Consider the following 17,055-nt stretch of genomic DNA (forward strand, 5'->3'; position numbering starts at 1 on the left):
ACGGAGGACAGTAATTGCAAATGAGTGCGTGTCACCACTGAATATCTAAATGTAGATTAGGCCTACATGGTGACCTGTTGATTGGGAAAAGGTTATTTGAATTCGTTAGTGTTATTTTAAGATGGCAAGTGCTTGGCTAGACATACCTAGTAGGCCCTGGACTACTTATGAGGATAGCCCTACATTAAGTGAGATAAATGGCTATCCTGAAGTGTTGGGAATAAGCCTACCATAAATGTGTAATTTTCTTTTGACTAGTTATCTAAATCACCAATTGCATAGGTTAGATTTCTGACTTTGGCACTAAGGTAGCCTAACTCTTGTAGATATATTTACATGGTAATGAAGCAAGGATCCTGTGTGTGTTTTAATGAGGATTGCTCTCTGCCAAGCTCTTAGGTCATGACAATCAGTAGCACATGCAAGCATCCCTTTGACCAAGAACACACTTCAAGACACATGTTGTGCACCAACAAGGCTGACAAGTTAATGCCGTAGTAATTAAAATGGACAGTGTAACACCTTATAGCCCAACCTTTGGAATACATAACCCCGGGGCAACACGCTAGGCTATAGAGCTGGTGGATTGTCAGCTGCCCACCTCTCTCTCAGGGGTCAAGACATTATGAGTGATCTGGTTCAGTCCCTGCGAATCCTGACTAGTATTAACCGGTCCCTTGAGGAAACAATTTGCTTATTAATCCGGCTAACCTCAGACATCTGTTTGACACATTTGGCACAACAAACAGTTTTTTTTTCTCCAATCAATCCCCACACATTAATAAGGCTTTAGAGTGAAATAATTGAAAATGTTTGACTTTATTACAGTTTGACAAGAGATGTCTGGTAGCTTACAACTGGGGTTAGTCTTTGTCTGTGTAAAGTAAATTAGGCCTACAACTAAAAATGGAATGATAATTTCAGATCACATAGGGAGATTAGATTCTTCTTTCATTAACCTGTCTAAATGATCTTGCTGTATTTAACAAGGTTTGCCTGAGATTGTTTTGTTTAAGAGGTTGTAGTCAGGTAAAGGGTCACGCTTTATTATAAGGTGATGGGTTTAGCCATTTCTGATAATCTGTCTGGAAGGTTGTTCGTACAAAAGACCACATATTAGCCTATGGAAGGAGATGGTGGTCTCCAGAAAATCCTTATTGATTAATTTGGGCAGTTCATTGAAGGTAAAGAATAAAGCTTGTCTGTATGCAGTTGAGTTTCTGAGAAAATATCCAGTAGGCCTACTAGGAACTTCAGGGTTGAAATTGTTCTATGGTATAATTTAACACTGGAGTTTAATTACATATGGAATAAGCAGAATATGGGCAAACATGCATTCTTAGACAATATATGTTAATTGTATTGTATGGTTCTATAGAAAATGCAATATTGCCATTGTGACAGGCCTGTAGTCAGGTCAGCATGAGCTTTTAGATTTTTTTGCATTTTCGTTCAAATAGTTTGTTTCTCTTTGTAAGGAATATTTGGGAAATTGGCTTAAATATTGTAATGCTATTTGAACAGATCAGGTCTCAGATAATGTGTCTATTATGTGTGTCTCCAATGGGTCCATGCTGCAGAAAAAGGGATGTGTACAAACATGAAGTAAATAAAAAGGAGAAGAGAGCACACATGTAAGGAGAAGAGTGTATCAGACACAACACACACACACACACACACACACACACACACACACACACACACACACACACACACACACACACACACAAGGAGAAGAGCTCAGTGTGTCACTACATTAATCTACATTAATCTCAGACACAACACACACACACACACACACACACACACACACACACTGACTCAACCACCTCACTCTCACACATACACACACACACACACACACACACACACACACACACACACACACACACACTGACTCAACCACCTCACTCTCACACATACACACAACACACACACACACACACACACACACACACACACACACACACTGACTCAACCACCTCACTCTCACACACATACACACAAACACACACACACACACACACACACACACTGACTCAACCACCTCACTCTCACACATACACACATGCACACACACATACACACTTATGAGGGGCCGTCTAGGCCTTAATTCATACTTGGTCTTACACACACTATCATAATCTTGCACATACACCACTATACTCATGCACACTCACTATTATAGTCATTTTACATGTATGTATGAGAGGGTATAGGGTATGAGAGAGCATAGTAGTGTATGTGAAGGAGAGTAGTGAATGTAGTAGTGTATGTGAAGGAGTAAAGTAGTGAATGTGAGAGAGTATAGTAGTGTATGTGAAGGAGTATAGTAGTGAATGTGAGAGAGTATAGAAGGGTATGTGAGAGAGTTTAGTAGTATATGTGAGAGAATATGACTTCACCAGACAAAAGGAGCTGGTAGCCTAGGCTATTACAATAGAATAGGCACCCCTCATGTCTTTGTAGCCTAATTTGCATTCGGTTTGCAGTAGTAGTTTAATATTTAGTCACATAGGACTTGGCTGATTTTTTCCTCGACCACTAGGTCTACACGAACATTGTTGACAGTGTAGGTCCCGCCCCTTCCTTGATTTTAATTGGCTACCTTGACAAACCAAGTGACATTGAGAAATCAAACAAACCAATCAGGAACTGAGAAATCAAACTCCTTCCGTTTCATGCAAACTCCCTTTCGTTTCATGCAAACTCTCTCACACACACCACTATACTCTCTCGCATTCACCACTATACTCTCTCACATTCACTACTATACTCTCTCACATACACTACTATAGTCTCTCACATATATGACTATACTATCTCACATACACTACTATAGTCTCTCACATACACTACTATATTCTCTCACATATACTACTATACTCTCTCACATACACTACTATACTCTTTACTCTCTCACATTCACTACTTTACTCCTTCACATACACTACTATACTCTCTCACATACACAACTATACCCTCTCATACATACATGTAAAATGACTATAATAGTGAGTGTGCATGAGTATAGTGGTGTATGTGCAAGATTATTAGGCGGTTACACACTTTTGAGAGAAGACTGACTATCTGTCCAGAGACTAATTTAGCCCATATCCATATCGCAAGACAAAGAAAGTGATGTTGAGGGAATATACTAAATATACTAAAATACAAATTATACTAAATAAAACTTAATCTAAATCAATTCTAAAAAACAGTATCCACATAGTGGGTGATTAATCAATCAGGTGCGCTTGCAATGACTGAAGCAGGGACTGAGCCTGTGGTCCTCTGTGCATAAGGTAAGGTAAGGTGCTCTTTGTGACTAACAACAACTAAGCTAGCAAATATTTGGGCAATATACAATAACAATATTCCTTCTACATATGTTTGCCCCTAACACACACAAATGCACCCCCTCACACACACACACACACACACACACACACACACACACACACACACACACAAACACTGACACACATACAAATACACGTAACATCTTCCAAGTATACCATGTTGGAGCCCCACTTGGTATAATTAATTAGGCTTAAACTGAGACTCTCAGCTTAAGAAAAAGAGCTGTTGATTTTTTGGTGTATGTGTGTGTGTGTGTGTGTGTGTGTGTGTGTGTGTGTGTGTGTGTGTGTCGGTGTCAGTGTGGGGAGGGGTGGCATTACCATCAGTGCCAGTAAACCCACACAAACATAATTAACAAGCAATGTGGGTGGAGAACTAATTAGTATTATCTCCTTATCAGCCTGCCCGATTCCTAAAGACAAGACGGTCAGGAACACACAAACCGTGCTTAATGGGGGGCACACACACACACACACACACACACTAATTCCCCCCACTGCAAATGAGTTGAGGCTAATTACCAACTCGTTTGCAAGTCAATGACCAGTATCCTCTCAATAGCCTCTGACCTGTCCTAAAGCCGCCCCCCCCCCACCACCACCCTGATTGGCCTAAGGGGTTGCGTGCTGATGATCTTCACCAAATAAACGACTGCTATACTTCCCCTTTGCCCCTATCCCCTTCTGATGGGGAGGGAATGACAAAAGCACCCCCACCCCCAAACCACCCCATCCCTTCAAAACACACATATACATTAAGTCAATCACAGACAGACTTATAGGTATTGGTATAGGTATACAACTTGGGTACACAGAGACACAGACACACACACACACACACACACACACACACACACACACACACACACACACACACACACACACACACACACACACACACAAAGTCACTCATGCACACAAATACACTCATACACTTACACACACACACACTTATATCCACATAACATCATATCTCTCTATCAAACACACACACACACACTTATATCCACATAACATCATATCTCTCTATCAAACACACACACACACACACACACACACACACACACACACACACACACACACACACACATATACACATACACATACATACACACACAGAGACATAGACATCTCTCCACACAAACATACACATCACTGACAGAATTCTCTCTCTCTCTCTCTCTCTCTCTCTCTCTCTTTCCCTCTCTCTCTCCTTCTCTCTCTCTCCCTCTCTCCATTCCACCCAAGCCCACCCTGAGAGGAGGGTGTAGCGAGCGCCAGACGGGGGAGCCATCAGAGAAACAAATATTGTCAGAGCCCGTGGGAGTCGCCTCTCCTCACCTCCCCAGCAGGGATGAGGGATCAGGGCCGACGGCCGAGGAAGGGGAAGTGTCGCTCTTTAACGCTCCTCAGGGTGTTTGTGCATTGGGGTATCTGATGGCGTCAACAAACATCAAACTGACTGGAGCATAATCCAACTCACTTCAGGATGTTTTGCGCCGCTGATATCTGCATTATTACCTGCAAGGTGGCCCTAAAACAGGTCATTTCTTTTACAGATGAATTTGTACTTAATCTCAAATGGCAAAATAAAACACAGTGCCCTATCCGAAGTGCAATGTCTTTTATAAAAATGGAGAGATTAAGTTTGGTTTAAATGATCAGATGCTGTAAATATGTGAAACACTATTTCTACATAAAAGCTGCAGTCCAGAGGAATCTCATTCCAATGCATAATTGCTTTAAATGGGCTACTTCTATAGCTAATACTCGTGTCTATGAGTTCAAAACACTTTGTCACAAACAATAACTGTCTTTTTTACAGTGTCTCAGCACCTCTGAAAATAGGTTTTGAAAACTGTTGATTTACCAAAAAATCTAAAAACAATTATTATATTGGCATTCTCATATTAATTTGTTGTTATTGTTGCTGAGTTTGTGCTATACACAGACATAATGTTGCACTTTGGACTCTCTGTTTTCAGATTAGAAAAATACTAAAATGTCGGCCCTTGGTACCCCCAGAGGGTTAATAGGAAGAAAGAAAGAAATGTAGCCCCTTGGTTGTTACCTTGGAAAGTGCTTTGCTAAGGCGCAGACAGTAATGATTGAGACGGAAAACCCCCCTCCTGTATATTTCACATGGACTTACTTGTCTGTGAATAGCATGAATACCACTAGATACCTTAGCTGCCAAAGCCACTATTGACTTGCTAAATCTCTTTTGATATTTCAAGTGTTTTAGCTAAATCCTATTTAAGTCTGTAACACAAGCCATCCGGGTAAGTTAAGCAACAGTAGCAAAACAAAACATGTTGTGGCCAATTGTGAGATGAAAAAAATCATAATTGTGTTGTCAGTTGTGAAATGACACTTGTTCATTTGTTATTCATTCATTATGTATTTATGCGTTCATTACATATTGCTGTCTGTTTAGTTTTAGATGAAAGTATTTACTGATGGTCAAGTACTACTCAGGTGTCTCTGAAATATGTTCAATAAAATCTATGGGACCAAATAATGTGCATCTGGAAACTGTTTTTATGGTTCTATTTTGAGTATGTGTATGTTAGTAAGGTTCATGGTTCTGTTTCAGTCCCCTTACTGGTAAAGATCTCATCCTTAATCCATATTAACCCGTTGATGATCTTCTTCGATAACAAACACATGCTAATTTCTGGGAATCGAGTGAGACTAATTAGTTCTACTAATAGCCAAATGTTTGGCTCATGACTGTCATTAATTAACCGTTTCCTCATCTCCCACAGATCCTTCGCCATATATAGCCCCAACCTGTAGAAGTACTACAACAAGAGGCTGTAAGCCTCAATTACATGAAGAGAGGGAAGAAAATGTTCTAGTCGCCTACTGATCCCAGACACTGTCACACAGTGACACACACACTGTCTCGCACGCAAACACACATACACACACACACACACACAGAGTGACTGCTAGCCATGCCCCCACTCAGGTTTAGCACTGGCTAATAATAGACCCTTCGATAGTGAGAGGAGTGTGCCTGTTTGTAAGTATGTGAGGCGCCGAGCTGGAGCAACGCTCAAGCAGTGAACTCTGACACATATGATGTAAGGCCAGCGGCATTTATAGAAGTTCGCTAGTAGATCCAAAAGCCAGGAGGTCACAAGTTTAGGACCCAGGATGCGTAGGCATGAGAGGGATGCATCATACAACGTCAAAGAGAGATGTGATAAAAAAAAATATTTGCCATGACTGAAGACTGCAAAAGCAAAAAAGAGCAAAAATCCCCTAACCGACAGTGTAAAGACAAGTTCAAGAAGAATGACTTGGATTCTAAAATCATCATTTCTCCTAAAGTGTCTCTTAAGATCTAATGATGTAGAAACGATATAGAAATGAGAAGAAAATTATATAGAAATACTCATATTTACATTTTCCACATACACATCATGTACTGTAGATTTTATTAGTCATAACATTGGACATATTAGAGGCACCTGAGTAGTATTTGGCCATGAGTAAACACTTTCATCCAAAACTAAACAGACAACAGCAATGTACATTTTACATACTGAATAAAAAAGAAACAAGGTTAGAAGGCTGTACACTACAGAAATGTTAGAGTACAATACAAAGAACGCTAAATAAGATATTGCCACTAGATGAAACAGTGTGTGGACTGGCAGTGTCTATAATGTAACCTATTGAGTAGGCCTATGTAGCAAGTCACAAAAATATTTGACACATCGTCACCTGAAAATTTGATGGTCTGTTTGACATATCCATAAACCTGTTTTTTATAGCCAAATAATGTAAAATAACATGATTTATATTGCATATTGCATTATATCAAATGAAATTATAAAGATACATTTTATGGAATTGTGATTGATTTATTCTTTCCAAACACAGTTTTCTCAAAAGTCAGGTAGATAGACCTTGTTAATTCATTTCAAACAGGTACACACATATCCAGTGGCCATTCTGTATAGTACAAAGTCCACCTTATCGAACCAATGCATTTCATACCAGTGTAGAATTGCATTTCCACATAGTCATCTTTCCACCTTATCTAATCAATGCATTTCATACCAGTATAGAATTGGCTTTCCATATAGTCATCTGGCAAATTATTTTATCCATTTTTTTTTTTTTTAAACAAGAAATTAATCGCCAAAAGTATTTCATCTGCAGCATAGACAGTTCCACTCCTATCTTACATGCTATAACTACAACTCTGGCAATTATGCGAGTCTGTGTACAACATTGTGTGTGTGTACAGCATTGAGTGTGCTTTCAGGGTTAAGTCCCTATGCTGGCATGTGGTCTGTTCTATTCTATCCGCCTGATCTCTAAAATGGGGGGTGATAGCCAGCTGGAGGCTGTATGTCCTATAGCTTATCAAAAAAACAAAAAATTCTCAGGCTGTGTTACAGGCCAAGAACAATGATATAACAGGTGCTATTGGAGTTGTTTAGGAATGCTTGAGTGCTTAGAGCAGGGTCTTATTCTCACCTAATACTTTAATGCTCATTAAGTTCTGCTTCTTGGACTTAGATTCCACTCCTCTCTGCTGCTCAGCTCACCTCAGCCCCCACGTGCCCTAACTGCCACAACCGAGTCCACCCCCCTAATTCATGATGGATGGCTAAGCCCCCCGCCACACACACACACACACACACACACACACACACTCACACACAGTGCGGTGCACTCCGCTTTCAACATTTGATTAGATTGCATTATTTCCAATACAACCCCGTACACTGCCACCGAACCCTTTCACTGCCGCCCTGTAGAAGATAGATTAGGATTCTCTATAGTTTTGTTGGTGCCACTCAATAAAATTAATTTTATTTATTAAAAAAATAATAAATGTACAGTAAATGTAAATTTCCCTTGAATTTCCCCTGGGGAACTTTATGCAGTGCTTTTAAGTCTGCCCACCTGAGAGCCAGGTGCGATGACACAGCAGGGTGTAACGCTGCTTGTCACCTTGGCAACGATACTGTCCTTTGTCCTTAAAATTAGACAGAGGACAAAATAAAAATTAGGGCAATGTCCCGCTGATGGTTCTGTAATTCAGATCATATCAAAACAAAAACCTCAAGAATATTGGGTACGCACAACAAGGGGGACACTAATTGTAGCTCATCAATCATAAACATAATGAGCTGTCAGTTGTCTGCAAGAATAAAAAATGACATATAAATAATTATATTATTATTTAATTTAATTGATATATTATCTAGTTATGTTATGACAAAATATGGATAAATCAAACTAATGCATAAATTGAATTTCATGGATGGCACACTGACTGATTGAATGCTCAGTTTAATCTGTTTTCCCCCCCTTGTTTTTGGACATGTTGCAATCCAGGCTTGTTCAAGCAGATTAGGTATTACGGTACAGACAGAGGACAGTATAGCTGCACTGCCAGTAAAAGCAAAGATAATATCCTAGGCTGTTATCAGCTCAAATGTGATGTGTTTCCCTGAAGATCATATCGTAATTTACACTTTTTCGGGAATTCTCCAAAGCTGCTTGTTATGTTTGTTCATTGAAAAACAAGGGTCCGGTTAAATATTACGGCATGGAGACCTGCACCTTCATGTGTGTGTGTGTGTGTGTGTGTGTGTGTGTGTGTGTGTGTGTGTGTGTGTGTGTGTGTGTGTGTGTGTGTGTGAGTCTGTGTGTGAAATAAATAAATGTTTTCGGAACTAGTTCAGTGATTTGACCAAAATTCTGTTCAGAAAGTGTGCAGAAACAATGACAAATATCTTTGTCTTTCTCTTAAGTACCAGTAAATATCTTTGTCTTTCTCTTAAGTACCAGTAAAATTGTCTCCACGTCTCCAAGCTTTGCTCCACTCTGCCTCTGACAGAGCTCTCTCCAGTAAGACCAACAGTCATGATATCTCGCTACATCTCTCTGCCGTGGATATGACTGCTCTAATGCGGCATTAGTTTTATTGATCGCAAAAGCTCAGAACAGATTACAGTCACACGATTGTGTGTGTGTGTGTGTGTGTGTGTGTATGTGTGTGTGTGTGTGTGTGTGTGTGTGTGGCGTGTGTGTGTGAGTGTGTGTGTGTGTGTGTGTGTGTGTGTGTGTGTGTGTGTGTGTGTGTGTGTGTGTGTGTGTGTGTGTGTGTGTGTGTGTGTGTATGTGTGAATGTGATGGTAAGTCTGTTTGTTGGTACCACCAGCTTATGGGTCCAGATCAGATTAAGTCATCTCACAAGTTTTTATCACCAAAAGTGTGTCGGTATGGATATGGTCACAATGTGTGCAAACAAATCCTTTAGCTGCTACACAAGAATGCAAGTACGAGTAAATGTGATGAAAATTTGAAAGTTTAAACCCTCCATTGTTCCTTTATCCTGTGCCATGTGCTTCTCTCAATCTGTGTGTGTGTGTGTGTGCGTGTGCATTTTGAACGTGTTTGTGTGAATATTTCAAGCAATGTGAATTTGATGCACTTAATTGCATTATTGTCTATGTGTGTGTGTGTGTGTGTGTGTGTGTGTGTGTGTGTGTGTGTGTGTGTGTGTGTGTCTTCATATGTGTGTGTAAATGGTGTGTGTGTGTGTGTGTGTGTCGGTATGTGTATGTGTAAATGTGTGTGTGTGTGTGTGTGTGTGTTTGTAAGTAAGTCAAGTCAGTAAGTATTGGTGTCAGGTCTCATTAGACCTACCCGGGCCAGTGGGATAGATGCGGTAAGAGGATGCATTTAAATCAGGCTCTCTGGCCGGAGCAAGCGAGTATGTGTGTGTGTATGTGTGAGCCTGCTATCTCCCCAGCAGACGGGTTACCTGCTCTGTAAGCTGCCAGAGAGGAGGGTTAAGCTTCAGCTTGGTTAAATGAGACGGATGTGTGTTTGTCGTCTCACGCTATGCAGCACTCTGAGTCTGAATCACACACATAGTGTCAAGTCTGAGTAAAAAGAAACACGGTTACGCTTCTAATTTAAAATTACAATTTCAATTGGAATATATTTCATCTGTATATTTCATCTACAACTACATGTATGTTTGAATCATAAATTTACTGTACTGTTTGTATACGTTCTCAGTCTATCAGATAAGACACTGCAGTATTGCATACATTACATCAGTACACTCTGTCAAAAACATCATGGCCACATTGGTGAAAATCATGGTCATGTGGAGGAGTAATCAGAGTGCTTTTTAGGGACTCTTGATTCTTCATCAGAAGGATGCAGAATCAGATCCCAGGCAATATGCTGTATGAAGAATAAAATGAGTCACACCAAGTTTGTTTGAATAGCCATGTTACAGTTCTTGTAGTAATGGTCAACAGAAATAGAAACCTGCGGATCTCCATGTCAAGATGTCATGATTATGTTCAATAGAACAAGATGTAATGAACTATGAATTATAAAAAATCTTTCATTCCATTCTCCATCATGTTTTTAAACAAATCCTTTGTTTACTTATAAGCACTGCTGTTAGTCTAATGATGTCTATTTATGCTATTTCCTGTTTATATCTCCATTCATTCCTAACTGAATTGCAGCTCCTTCACTTTTTTATGGCTTGTATTGTATTATTGGTCTGTTTATTTATATACTCATGTATTTGTCAGCTCACAGTTTATCAAGCTCCCATGTGTATTTGACTATGAAAGTCGTATGTATGTTACCATGCAAGTCGGCAATACAAATTATACTGTAATCTTCCATATTAAAAATTTCAAGTCGGCAATACAAATTATACTGTAATCTTCCATATTAAACATTTCAAGGAACTGAAATACGGCTTGATGGCCAGATCATCACAGGGGGAAGATTCTAGCCAGAAGGTTTCCTAATGTTATGTTCATTTCAATATGGATGTTGTTCTTCATCTCAAGTATTACAATTCACCATCCTGGAAACAGAAATTTACGACAAGACGTGTGGATTGAATGAAGTCAAACAAATAAGTGTTGACAATGCACCCATGAACACAATGTCTTTTACAATTTGTTCTTCTCATTATGTCAAACCTACTTGATTAACAAACAGCTCATGCATTTCAGTAGAGTACATGGCTCAAACAACCTGTTGCACTATTCATGAAGTCCAAAGCTCTCTTGAAATGAACAAAAACAACCACTCACCCTACTCCTAATGCACTACATGCACTAGGCCCCTTTTTGTTTTGACCTTACAGCACCGAATCCTTAACGGTCACTAACACTAGCCGGTGCTTTGACCCATCAAAATTGGGTCAAGACCCTTCCATTTCAGGGGTCGATTTGTGGGTGGGAGGGTGTGTGCGTGTGGAGATAGGTTGAGGGTGCGAGGTGTGTGTGTGTGTGTGTGTGTGTGTGGGGGGTTACCCAGCTGGTTAGCTCACCCGCCCAGGGCACAGAAAGACAGCTAATCTCCTCGAGCCAGCCCCAGCCTCCTGCTAGCACCCAGTGGCTAATTGCTTGTGTCGTAAAGCCGCCTGACCCAAATAAGCCGGCAGTCAGGCCCCAAAGCCGCCGAGATAAACCCCACTTTACCTCACCAAACCTGCTTAAGGCCCTCCTCATCCACACCCCCCCCCACACACACACACCGCCACCCCACTGACCATCGCCTCAATACCCCCCCCAACCTCCCTCCACCCCATACACCACTATCTGTTACCCCCCACCCCAATACTGCTGCCTTCTGCTACCCCTATCATGAGGAGGAGGGGTGGAGGCGAGAGAAACTGGGAGGGCCAGCCATCAGGAGCAAAGGTGAGTCTAGGTAGGAGGGAGGATAGAAAAATGGAGGTTTGTTTGAGCATGCGTGCTTGTGTGTTTGTGTGCTGCTGTCAGCTTCATCCTGGGCTATTCAAACCTGTTCATTTTTAGATGGAAAGATATGTTGCATGGAATATTGCAATATATCAGAAAAGATCACTCTGATAAGTGAGGGGATCTGTCATTATATTGAAAGGAGCTTTACTCTATGGACTCAAGGATTCAAAGACTGTGATATTCATATGTTGAAGAAAGTAGAAAGCGTTTAAAAACATGTATTTTCATTCATTTTTGGTAATTGCACGCAGGCAGTAATGCTGACTGCAGGGACAGAATTGTGTGTTGTCATATCTGTGAGGACCCTTTTCAGCTTGTATTCTATGTTTCTGAAAAGGTATTGTTGGATTTCTCTATAATTTTCAGGAGACAAACACAAGCTGAGAAGGGTCTCAGATTTGTCGACACACAATTCTGTCCCTGCAGTCGACATATCTGCATGAGTGCAATTACTAAAACTGAATGAAAATAACACACTATTTGTGTGCAATCAGTGAGAAAATCTACATTCAGTGCCAAACATAAAGAATATTCCAAGAAATAGTGAATCACCCACGCAAAAATATTTTAACAACACAATAACATAAAAACATATTTAATTTAGCAATAAAACAATGCATCAAGTCATCTCACATATTGAGAGTCACATTCCCAAATGACCTTTGCCCTTTAATGCGGTAATGGCAGTCAGGGCGGCAGGTGGCGGTGGGGACACGTGTTGCACAGTCGGCCCAATCCCTGGGCTCTCCTCGCCTGCGAAATGTCATCAACCTGATCCGTCAGCTGCCGCGACCCAGAGCCAACTAGCATCACGGCGACGCAAGTGTGGCACCACAGTGGAGCATCACAGGCAGTAGAGGAGGGGCAGCCAGGTTGGGCCATGAGTTTGTACAAGACAGGGAGAGAGACCAGTATATCATGTCGACTGACGTTTTTTAAATATAATTTTATATTTCGAGACTTGTCTTATCTGTTATTGCCCAGCTTGTGCCTAGGGTATGAAGGAGTTGTAACAGACTACAGTACTGTTTATTGCTATTGTGGTAGCATAAAAAGCACACTTTTGCACACTTGTTTCAGCCAAGGGGAGTTTAACTTTTCATATCAACACTCTGCAATCTTATATGATATGAGTGTTGATCTGGAATATTATATTTCTGGAGCCATTCAGTCATTCACAGTACTGGTCTCACTGACAGGTCAAACTCAATGTTCAGCAGAAGCTTTAATGTCCAGCAAGCATCTGAAACCCTTTGAGCCAAAGTCTCAACATAACACCTTAATTAAACAACCCAATACTCTTAATTAACAATAAAGACAATTAAATTGTCTTTAGAGGCACAAGTAAGTTAACAGACACATTTGCGGAACAGAAAAGTCCCATATACTGCTGTATTATTTTAACTATCTTAAGTTAATTATCATCTATACACCGAGGATTCATTATCGTTAGATAACATTAAATCGTTAGATAACGAGTCCTGGGCTTTACAATAAGATTACTGCAAACCTATTATTTTTTTTGAAGGCCAGTGGTGGTGGCCGATCACTGTCTGGTCGGATCCGTGTGCCCGTGTGACACTGATTATGGGATGTAATCAGCATGGCGACACCCGCACCCCTCGGGGCTCCATCTGGGGTGGTGTAATACCCCTCTCCCGCAGAGCCTGGCTGAGCCTCGCACCCCATCCCAAGCCCGCCGGGGAACCCTAATAGGATCTGAGGCTCAGGTGTCAGGGGCCATTTGTTTGATAATCAGACTGAAAGCAGGTATCAGTTTGTTTGTTGCCACTCTGTGTGTGTGTGTGTGTGTGTGTGTTTGTGTGAAAGGGCACACGCACCGAAGGTGTGATGCCACGGAGGACAATATGTGCCTTTTAGAAACACGCACACACAGAGACACACACACACATACACACACATACACACACACAGAGTGTGAGAGAGAGAGAGATTTTTCAAACATGTCTGCAATAACTCTAGCCAGTAAAGTGAGTGCCACAAATCACATTTTAACCAAAACTGCTTCGAAAACTGCTTCAAAAAAGCTATGCTCTTTTCCATATTACAATGCATTAAAGAAACATCCCATCACACCACAGATTTGTTTTGCCATGATGGTAATTAATTACATTTATTGCCAAAGAGTTTAGGCCAGGAAAGATATTCATATTTAATCAAGGACAGAATTTATGTTTACGGTGATTAGATCTAGAGGAGGAAAATTGAACACAGTCTGTCCCTTCCTGCACAGACACTTGGATAAAAGAGCCTAAAGTCTATTGGGACGAGAAACACTGGCACAAAGTAGATTGACTGAACGGGAAACACAAGATGTAAAATGATGTAAGTTATGTAGATCATAAATCCAGGGCCCCTTTGAATCCTGGCAATATGAACTGTGGGGAGGAATCCAAAAAGCAAGTAAACTAAGATAGCATTAGAAGCCCTGGCTAAAGGGCCATAAAAACAAGGTGGCATTTCTGTGAATTGGTGGATCCTGAAGACCCATATTATTATCCATCCCTGGCCTATCTGAGATGGACCCCCTCAATCATAAAACAATGACCTGCAGACAAATCCCCATACAACATAGATTCTTATTTTTGTTATAGAACAGGATAGTTGCTGCCTATACAGGCTTATAGTGATTTTTCTTTTTCATTTTAAAGAGGTCTGCTTAGGGAAGATAACTGTCTAGTATGTATAACTTCTTTCATGATTCATGCAGCAGGCATTTTTCAAAGCTTTTTGCTAGTTTTTATGATAAGCAATGACAAAGTGTATTGGATATAAATAAGATTGAATTCTTCAACTCGAGAACATCAGGCAGGAAAAAACAATTGTTTAACATTCTCGTGCTGTGAGTACTACATAGACCTATGGGGCTGCAGTTGGCTATTAGTAACGTTTAGCTATGGGTTTCATCAGGTCCCGTGCCGTGTATAAAATCAAGCACCTACTTTATGAATGCAGACTGCATGTTGTACATAGGCCTAGACATGCTTTCGAAGGTGATTCTGCACTAAAATAAACTGTTATATTTGTTTTTGTAAAGACTAATGAGATAGTGTACAAATAGACTAAAGTGTGTTGTGCGCTGTAAATCCACAGGTAGGTGTGGCACATGTACTGGTGATGGCCGTGGTGACTGCTGCTGTTGCTGTACCTGCCAGTTGCGCGCCCGTACCCAAGGGCCCATCATGATTTCTGCTGCACTGTTAGCAGGATCTACTGCCCTCTGCTGGCTGACTTCAGTACATCATGTATTTTGATGAATCACACTATTAAAGGTTGTATCAGCGATAGCGAGGATACGTCACTTCTGTTGATGTTCAAACAAAACAGAGAGCTAGCTAGCTCGCCCCCTCCCTCTCATGCAATTAAAACTCTCCATACACATGCTTCAGACAATTAAACATCTAAAATGTAAGAGTTTATACCCGGTCATGTAACCAGACAAGGAAAACAGATATCAAAACAGTGTCAGTAACCACTTTATTACCAAATCAAGGCCAAATATCAACTAACAAACAGATAGGCTGAAATAAATGCATACCTTTAAATAGAAAAACAACAAAATCATTTTACAAACAATAACTAGCTACAGGAAAGGATGCAAAGCTTTCGTAGGAAACAGTCAAAATAACTGTGTGATGTACTGACAAAGAGTTACAGAGGCTAGAATATATTTTTTTCTTTCTGCCGGATTACAAGCAAACTGACCACATTTCAGCCCTCTAGGTCACTTGATATCACTTAGAAACACAACTGAGCCCTAGCACCAGGTCTTGTGAAGGTGTGTGCAAAAGTATATCAATATAGAATGAAAATATGAGTGCTTTAGACCATTATTTGACAAGGTATGCTCATGTGTTTTGTAAAATGCCTATGGAAACTCCCCATAGCACTTTTGGTTATCCAAAATGCATAACAATCAAATGCTTACTGCACATGAACCCCTTTGTGTAGAAGCATAATCCTGGTCTCAAATAAAAGGTAAGAATGTGGCTGTTTTCTATTAATCTCAATAGCATGGCACCTGTCAGTGGGTGGGATATATTAGGCAGCAAGTGAACATTTTGTCCTCAAAGTTGATGTGTTAGAAGCAGGAAAAACGACTTTGACATGGACCATAATGTGATGGCTAGAGAGTGGGGTCAGAGCATCTCCAAAACTGTAGCTGGGGTGTTCCTGGTCTGCAGTGGTCAGTACCTATCAAAAGTGGTCCAAGGAAGAAAAAGTGGTGAACCAGTGACAGGGTCATGGTCCCCCAAGGCTCACTGATGCGTGTGGGGAGTGAAGGCTGGCCTGTGTGATCCGATCCAACAGAATGTAGTTCAAGTTGTTGAAAAAAGGTCATTCTGGTCCTGATAGAAAGGTGTCACAACACACAGTGCATCACAGTTTGTTGTGTATGGGGCTGCGTATCCACAGACCAGTCAGAGCGTCCATGCTGACTCCTGTCCACTACCGAAATTGCACATGAGCATCAGGACCACAGAGCAATGTAAGAAGGTGGCCTGGCCTGACAAATCATGTTTTTCTTTTACACCACGTGGATGGCGGGATGATCAGATACTTAAAACCGTGTATGGGAGAAGGTAAGCTATCCACTAAAGTGTTTTAATCTCTTAATTGAATAATTCATGAGTGTATTCCAAATTTAAACACTCAAAAGCAACACATTGCCTGTGAACATTTCTTATTTTAGAAAAGTCTGGAATACATTTTATTTTACCTGGGTTGAGGAATATGGGGGCCCATCAGGACTGCCCCTGCAGGAGCCCAGGATCTGGTGCTACGCCCCTGCTTAGATATCTGACCTTAGTCAACCAAAAAGGCGTTTCAACCAAAGTCATTGACAGTCAGGGGTCAACTCCATGATGCACAATTAGGCCAATTAAATT

Source organism: Alosa alosa, chromosome 24, assembly GCF_017589495.1.
Source record: "Alosa alosa isolate M-15738 ecotype Scorff River chromosome 24, AALO_Geno_1.1, whole genome shotgun sequence".
In the NCBI taxonomy this organism is placed as follows: Eukaryota; Metazoa; Chordata; class Actinopteri; order Clupeiformes; family Clupeidae; genus Alosa; species Alosa alosa.